The 8,616-nt window shown below is 34.7% G+C and overlaps 1 long non-coding RNA gene across 1 annotated transcript; it reads right to left on the reverse strand.

Annotated features, from left to right (window-relative positions):
- Positions 1 to 1,007: 1,007 nt before the first annotated feature.
- Positions 1,008 to 1,636, reverse strand: LOC113273554. The gene is made up of 2 exons (XR_003322475.1): positions 1,511 to 1,636; positions 1,008 to 1,329 (listed from the first exon to the last, which is right to left on the reverse strand). It is a non-coding gene; the product is annotated as an uncharacterized LOC113273554 (long non-coding RNA).
- Between the last annotated feature and the right edge of the window lie 6,980 nt (positions 1,637 to 8,616).

Below are 8,616 nucleotides of genomic sequence, written 5' to 3' on the forward strand. Positions count from 1 at the left end.
ATCTTCCAAAATATATAGCAACTTCCTCCGTTTTCTTCTGTTTGCAGTCACTTAAAGATGCTTTTAGTTGGCATATTCTTGTTCCACTAACAACGCAAAATCTTCTCTTCAAGTGTGCCCATAATAGACTTGCATCCTCATAATCTCCCAAAGTTGATCTCACTGATAACTCCAGCGTGTTACTGATCCATGAGACCAGCATTGATTGCACTGCTATCCATTCTTCCAACTGATCCGGATCTTCAGGTCTTGTAACTGTTCCATCAATAAAACCAAATTTTCTTTTGGCTATTAACGATCTTCTTATGGCTCTAGCCCATTCATCATAATTATTTCCTCTCAAAGTTATTGGCGTGATGATATTTCCTGGTCCATCACTCGAACCTAGGTAATATACAGGGTTCTTCTTTTGTATATCATATTCCACCGTCTTTCCTTTGGATGATTCAATTTCGTTAACCATCTTTAGTTTTTTTTTCTTTTTTTTTTTAGGTTTCGAAACTGGCTCTTGATGCCATGTTAAGAATTTCGTGTATATTATTTCATATCTCTTCATAACTGATTACAAGGATATATATATGTGCGACCACATAATAGAGTCCTAATAGAAATACATTCCATATCTGTCTCGGTTTCCTAGAATAAGTCTTTCCTAGACTTTCCTAGTATAAACACATTCCATATCAGTCTCAGACTTTCCTAGTTTATGTTCTAAGAGCCGTGTATATCTGAGACCTTCCTAATTAGTCTCAGACATATTCTCAATAGTTGAACATTTTATAAAGTGAGAAATTTTTGAATCACAACTTTACTATTAAATCCATCGAACATACCGCACATAGTATATAATTAAGTAGTATTTCCCGGTGGTAAAGTTATTGAATGATGAATTACATGTAACGGAAGATTAACTTCGATCAGAAAACAGACAAAATATAAATACAAAAAAAAAGAAGAAAATCTGTAGTTTTGTACCAAAAAAATAAACAACATTAACGGTAGATAGCTTGAGTTTATTTTTATTGTTTTAATATTAGTTTTTGGGTACGATCTGACAAATTTTTGAGCATTCAGCATGCTGGTGGTGTCCGGACTCCGGGGGTGCAATAACAATTTCATCAGGACTTCAGCACAACACAGCAGAAACAAAGTTGTGTATTGACATTGGGAATATTAAAGCACTTCCCAGAAGTAACTCCCAAATTTCCATAGGTATTTAAACAATAACGTGGACAAAAGTAACTACAATAGTCCATTGATTTAGCTTCGCGAGGGACTCCAGTACCAGGATCACAGTATAAGTCTTGACCACTCACGCCTCCTCCTCCTCTGCAATATCATCACAATCAAATTCGAATCAGCCAAAAGAAAAGTGAAAAAAAACAAGAACAAAAGAGTTAAAGAACGTAAAAAATAGTTTCTCAGAAATGACAGTAAATAGGGGGAAAAAATAGCTCCCAAATGTGCGAGTGGATCTGCCCTCTAGTGTCTATATAGCTTAGTTACTTACTCAGAAATGACTGCAATCAAAACTAAGAAAACCAAACCAAAGAAGAAAGGGGAGAAGATGGGAGAACTTTTTGCCATGCTGCTCCCAAAATGATAGTACTTAAATTTTTGCAACTGAATGTTTTTGTTTGTGCTTTCACTCCACAATATAAAGCCTGTACTTATAGAGTTCTAGAGCCATTCATATACACCTCAATTCATATCCACTTGGTGTACATTTAAGCTAACCTAGGTATCCACTTGATTTTAAGAATTAATTAGAAGATAACCACTGGCTAGTTTCCAGAGACTGTTAGTATAGTAATCTGGATTAGTACCCAATTTAGCATATTCATGGGTGCATGTTTAGTGGGATTCTTATTTCTGGTCATCGGTGTATGACTGCCTATATGAGGTTTAAGATAACATCAGAAAGACACAAAAAAACTTCACTATCTGGACAGGTACCATCGATCATGTTGTCCATTTGTATACAAATATATTGTATCAACTTGAGAATTAAATATGATTTTGTGTTAATAATAGTATTTTTCAGTCAGTACTTAGTATATTATTCTTGCTTCAATGATTTCTGCCTCAAAGATGGATTCAAAGGGTGTTTACTTTTTTAGTTGAGATCTGAATCTGACTCGGCGTCTGACTTGTTTCCGGAATCAAATGTTATGTTGTTTGTTAACCGTTTGTTTGTCTGGGAAATTAAATGTCTTTAGTTTCAAAAAAAGAGTTTCATCTATGTGAAAGTCGGACTGTTTTTTGTTGCCAGCAGCAATCACTATCTACTATTACGGTTCATACATTACTCTCATTTGTGCTGATTTCAGGATGTCTTGTGTTCAGCATACAGCTAGGTTTATAATGCGTGCATCGTAAAAATCGGGGTGATTAGCTATGATTGCAATATGTAGATGAGAGTCGGGGATAAAAGGTAACTAGATACAAAACCATTTTAGTATTATATTATATAACTTCAAAAAAGAAAGGAAAAAAAAAAGGTAAAGTGAAAGTTTTATGACTAACATAAAAAATTATCAACACAAAACTTGTGGTGGTTGGAAGATAAAAACTTGTTCATGAACAAGTCACTATACCATTTTCTCTAGTATTTCTAGCTCGATGTCAATTATTAACCTCTTCTCCAAAAGCATATCAAGTATCAGTAATGTTGATGTGTGAAACAAGTTGCTTAGTGGGAATATGGGATGTTGGAGGAATCTAAATAAACTCTGCAATGCATTCAATAAATGAGGGTGAGTTGGTTGATGAGAAAATGGCAATTCAGAAGAGTGTTGTACTTTCATTTGTTTTATAACCCCTCGCGACAGATGATACAGTAACCAATTTCTTTTAACGACTAAATTAGACTTTTCTGGTTCATTTCTTATGGTTAAAATTTGAGAATTTAGGGATGACCAGTGTTGGTTAGTGTTTGACACCTATGGTATTGTTTTGGCAGTAATTAGAGCTAAAAACTGAGAGGAAACAGTTAATTTAAACATGAAATTCTTTATGTCGGTATCTGTGGTTCAAGAATGGCATACAACGTACGAAGTGAGTAAATTTTTGGTTTTATCTGATGCCTAGTTAGCAATTCGGGATTCGTCAAACGTACGGAACGGTAAACGTACGAGTATTATACGGTTTTGTAAAATTCAGATTCGGTCCAAAATTCGGTCAACGGGACGTGATTCGTCAGTAATTCGGAACGGCATACGTACGTGTATAATTCGATTTATAAATGTGAGTTCGGCTCTGAAAATTCGGTATCTATATATACAAATAATTTGTATTTATAAGGTCATAGACCAATTTTTATGCATATGTGTGAGTTATTTAAAGAAAAAATAAACTTAATATGATGATATTAATAATATATACAACATTAGTTATCTAAGAGGACGTCGTATGGTGGTTTAGATGCTTGGTTAGTGAGTTTGGGATCTCTCTCACCTTCACCTTCAAATCTCTTCAGTCGTTTTTGTTTCATAAAAATTACAATACGTCTAATATTCGGTCGTGTATGCTCGGGAAGCAGTAAAGCCCAAAAAATGGAGTCTTTGAAAAGTAAAAGCTAAAGAATTTATGACAAATTAAGCGGACGTATCATTCGGGATACGTAAAATTCGTGAACGATTCGCGAATAATCCGGGAATGCCACATAATACGCGACTTGGGTTCGGAGTTGCAAACGTACGCAAATAAGATGGTAAAATTCGTGATACGTAAAAATTCGCGAATGATTCGCGAATCATTCGCGAACTTACTAACTAGGATCTGATGTGTGTTAATTATTTCATGCTTCAAATTGACGTGTAGTTATTTACTTATTTTCATATTTTAAAAAATCGAGTAATATAGGTGTTTGATACTCTTGTAATTCAAGTTTAGTCAACCTGATTTGAATTAAAATATATCTTGTGGGTTATAGGAAAAAACTAAGCTTTGCAATCATTTGTAAATTTGGGGTTTTGAAGATCCTATAAATTGATTAAATCGCAAGCATGTCGTGTTTTTTTCTTCTTTGAGTAACCTAATGGTGTACCATAATTTTCCCAAGGTATTCTGATTAGGGGACCATCCAAAATAAACTCTCATTATTCTTTATTTCTTACTAGTAAGACCACATGTACGATACACATGCTTGAATTTTATTCTTTTAACAACACATAATTTGATAATAATGAAAATAAATTCTTAAAATAAAAATTTAATGTTCTTATTTATACTCATTACGTAGATGATTCAAAAAGCTTTCCAAATATACTAATTTTGCAAAAAATCGGTGTGTATTTTGAAAGATATTGTTGATCTATTCTCAAGTTTTTGCCTATTCTAAACTGGATGCTAGTTCAATTATATGGGTATTATGAAAACAAGCATAACAATCATAACTCTAGTCTATATCATAGACAAGTTTTATACAAGCATAATATTAAAATGCTAATTTAAGTGCAAAAAATAATATTATGTTTGAAAAACGGGGGTCTAACAACCACACTCAATATTTCGTTTAGGAATCTTTATGGACTAACTCCAGTATATTTTCAAGAAAATCAACTAGACAGTCAGACTCAATCAGGGAAAATACATCCAAGAGTTACATCTCTGTTTCTCAATCTAATCAACAAATCAAACAGATCGAAATCCGCGAGCCTGATTAATATGAGAAACCAAAGACCAATGTTCAAGTGTCAATCATTATATCAACAACCAAAGGTTGGACAATCTAATTGATTGAACTACGCACAACCTGTGATATTTTAATTATATAAGAAATATAATGCGGAAAACTAATAATACAAACACCAGAAATTTTGTTAACGAGGAAACCGCAAATGAAGAAAAAACCGGGGACCTAGTCCAGATTAGATCACCAACTGTATTAAGCCATTACAGACTCTAGCCTACTACAAGTTAAATTCGGACTGGAATTTAGTTGAGCCCTAACCAATCTCACACCGATTAAGGTACAGTCGCGTCCCTTACGCCTCTGAATCCCAACAGGACTCTACACACTTGATTCCCTTAGCTAATCTCACCCACAACTAAGAGTTGTTACGACCCAAAGTCGAAGACTTGATAAACAAAGCTGTCTCACACAGAAAAGTATATTAAAAAGATAAATATGTCTCCCACAGAAGTACCTACGAGTTTTTGTTCTGTCTTTTGATAAATCAAGGTGAACAAGAACTAATTGATACACCGTACTTATATTCCCGAAGAACAGCCTAGTAATATCAATCACCTCACAATGATCTTAACCGTATGGAAGTGGAACAAGATATTGTGGAATCACAAACGATGAGACGAAGATGTTTGTGACTACTTTTTATCTTACCTATCGGAGAGTGAATCTCGAGCAAATCTTAGAGAATATAGTACTCAATACGATAAAACAAAGTAAGATCAGAACATGCAACTACATAAAAAATAGTTGGGTATGGATTCAGAATCCCAATGAAGTCTTTAAGTCGTTAACCTATAATGGTTATAGAAAAACCTAGGTTAAAGGAGAATCGACTCTAGTCGCCACTAGCTAGTATCACACATGAGGTGTGGGGATTAGGTTTCCCAGTTGCTAGAGTTCTCCCTTATATAGTCTTCAAATCAGGGTTTACAGTCAATGTTACCTTGGTAACAAAGCATTCAATATTCACCATTAGATGAAAACCTGGTTAGATTTAAGATAATATCTTTAAACCGTTAGATCGAACTTAGCTTGTTACACACAAATGAAATGTGACTTCATTTAGATATGGGTGATTGTACCTAAACGTGTACACTTTGTTGGCTCAGCAATAGTTAACCGAAGTTATCCATATGAACACTTCCATATCAACCTTGTTCATCTTAATCACAACTAGTTCAAATGATTCAAATAAAACTATATATAGAGTTGTTCAATTGTTTATATTCTCATGGAAGTATACAAGACACAATTAAAGAAAAATCGATTTTGGTTCTCTCGAATCAGTTCATGAACATTATGGCCATGGTTTGCAAAAGATTGCATTCCTTATTTTATAAATGTATTTGTTCATGAACAAACCGATTTTAGAACTTAACCCACTCAGGTATGCAAACGGGTATGCATACCTAGAGTTCCGGACCTGATCTGTTCGCCAGTATGCAAACGTGTACGCATACTGTCATTCAAGACCAACATCAGTTGAAATTAGTACGCATACGGGTATGCATACTGAGTTCCCGGATTTCAACTGTTTAACCAGTACACATATGGGTAGCATACCAAGTTCCCAGACTTGGAATATATCTACAACAGTTAGCATACAAGTATGCATACTGTTCTATATCCAATCAATGGTTAATCGTTCTAAACTTCATTTTAATCATTGAAACATTCTTAGAAGACGGGGATAGCTGTCTCACACAAACTATTAGCTTCAAAGCAATTTTCAAGTGATCAAATGATCAATACGAAACATTCCGAGTCTACATCAAATGACTGTCTCACACAAATCATGTAAGATGTTACCAGGTGATTTTCACATGATCATCTTTTAAATTTCGTCAATAATAAAAGATGAACTTGGTTAAAGCGAAAGATTACCAACACATATTTCGAGAAATGTGTAAGCGAGTTAAACTCAGCTTGAAATATCAATTGTGTATAAAGTAAAGTCTATATAGTTATACGTCTTTTGTCTCAATAGGAGATAGAATAGGAATAGAATTTTGGGTGATAAATGAGTTCAAGTCTCCACATACCTTTTGTTGATGAAGTTCCACAAGCTCCCGTTAATAGTTCTTCGTCTTCAATGGATGAACGTCGTGAAGTCTAAAGCTCAACTATACATTTTATACTAATCCGAGACATAGATATAAGTAGACTAGAAATCAAGACTTATAGTTTTGACAACTAAACTTGACAAACAAGCATGAAATAACAACCCTTGCGAGTTCGACCTTGCAGTGCTCTAACAATGTTGATAAATCGTAGATTTTTGTGTTTTTAAGGACTCCTAAGGAGACCTGTAAAGTTAATACAACTAGTTAATCCGGACTTTTGTTTGTATGAAATTTCTAAAAACACATATAGGATTGTTAAACCTAACATAATCTAGTCAGGTGGTTGCCTGTATACTACGTCGCACAGACATGGAACATAAGACTCAAATGATTCATTTTATTACCCCTTCTATTCATGAACGGTCACCATTATTTCTTTCGAATCCTGGGATCTTGAAACTGACCTGAGATGAGTGATATACATGTCCGCTTAAGTCACCCAACCTTGGCGCAACCCAATTCAATGAGCTTTCTCTACTATCTCTAGAAAGAGCCCGTGCACACTTTTTTCTATATTGTTCGTTCACTTGTCAAGTTTGGAATGAATTAATACCAAATATTTAAGGATGGTCTTGGAACAAACCAGATACAATTTTTTCCTATGATTCCCCCTAGACAGACAGATGTAGGAGTTGTTTGAAATGTTCGTTGGAATTGATCCGCTGCTGACAGGTGTGGGTATTGCGAAGAAGTTTTGTTGGTTGTATATGACCAACGAAAAGCATGGGAAAAGGATTCAGAAGAAGATGAGTTGAAAACAAAGTGCCGAATGGGTACGTAACGCGTGGAAATCTGCCAAGCAGTTTGGGATAAATCCTGAATCAAGCTAGAAACCGCTCTTTGATGATCCCGAGGTTCCACCTAGTTCAAACCCGCTAGGCTCAGTATTCCCAGGATTTTCTAGATCTAAACGTTCTCGACATTCATCAGCTTTTTCACAACCAATCAGTCTAGAACTCTTTCTCCTTTAACCAAGACCACTTCCACAACTCATTTCTAAGAATATGCCCTACAAACACTTGGACCTGATGCCCCTGACCTACCAGATAGACCATATTCTACCTACTTTTCTTAAGTGTAGTGGGGATGATGTCAAGTCCACCTGATCAATTGCAATTGTAACCATATAAGTCTTGTAGGTATTGCAAAGAAATTTTGTTGGTTGTCAAGTCCGCTGTACTAAAGTATAAGTCTTAAACCTGTGTATTGTATTCTCGGAGGGAAGTGCTTTCACCGGAAAGGTATGAACTAATCCACCTGATCTTGAGATAAATGAGATCAAATTTGTTACCAGAAACGTCTAGAATGCAATTTTAACTTAATAAAACGCGAGAAAAGGTAGGTCGAGTTCTTAATTTACATCAAGAAGCATCCTTTTCTTTTATTGAGAAGAAAACAACCCCATTTGATCTAAGTCTTCGGGTTTCCCTGTTTTGACTTAGAGCATCTCTCATGTTTTATAAGTGACTTGTGAATGAATGGCCTGGTTACGGCACGACACGAATACGGGGACACACCAAATCTAAAAAAAAACTGGTTATGGGGACACGTTATATGTATTACTCGCATTGTTAAAATGAGATTCTGTAACAATCTACCCAACATAATAATTATTGTTATTTTCAAAATACTTGAAAACTAATTTTATAAAAAAATTATGATCAAGTTTTTCATAAATAATGCTTGGATTTGACGGAAAGGAGAATAAATTAGCTTCACATTTAGCTTATTTCGATTCTCCAAACCAAAATGAATCATTTATTGTGTGTCTAAAAGTTTCAAATTAGTGTCTTTAAAGTG

This window comes from Papaver somniferum, chromosome 4 (genome assembly GCF_003573695.1).
Source record: "Papaver somniferum cultivar HN1 chromosome 4, ASM357369v1, whole genome shotgun sequence".
Lineage (NCBI taxonomy): Eukaryota > Viridiplantae > Streptophyta > Magnoliopsida > Ranunculales > Papaveraceae > Papaver > Papaver somniferum.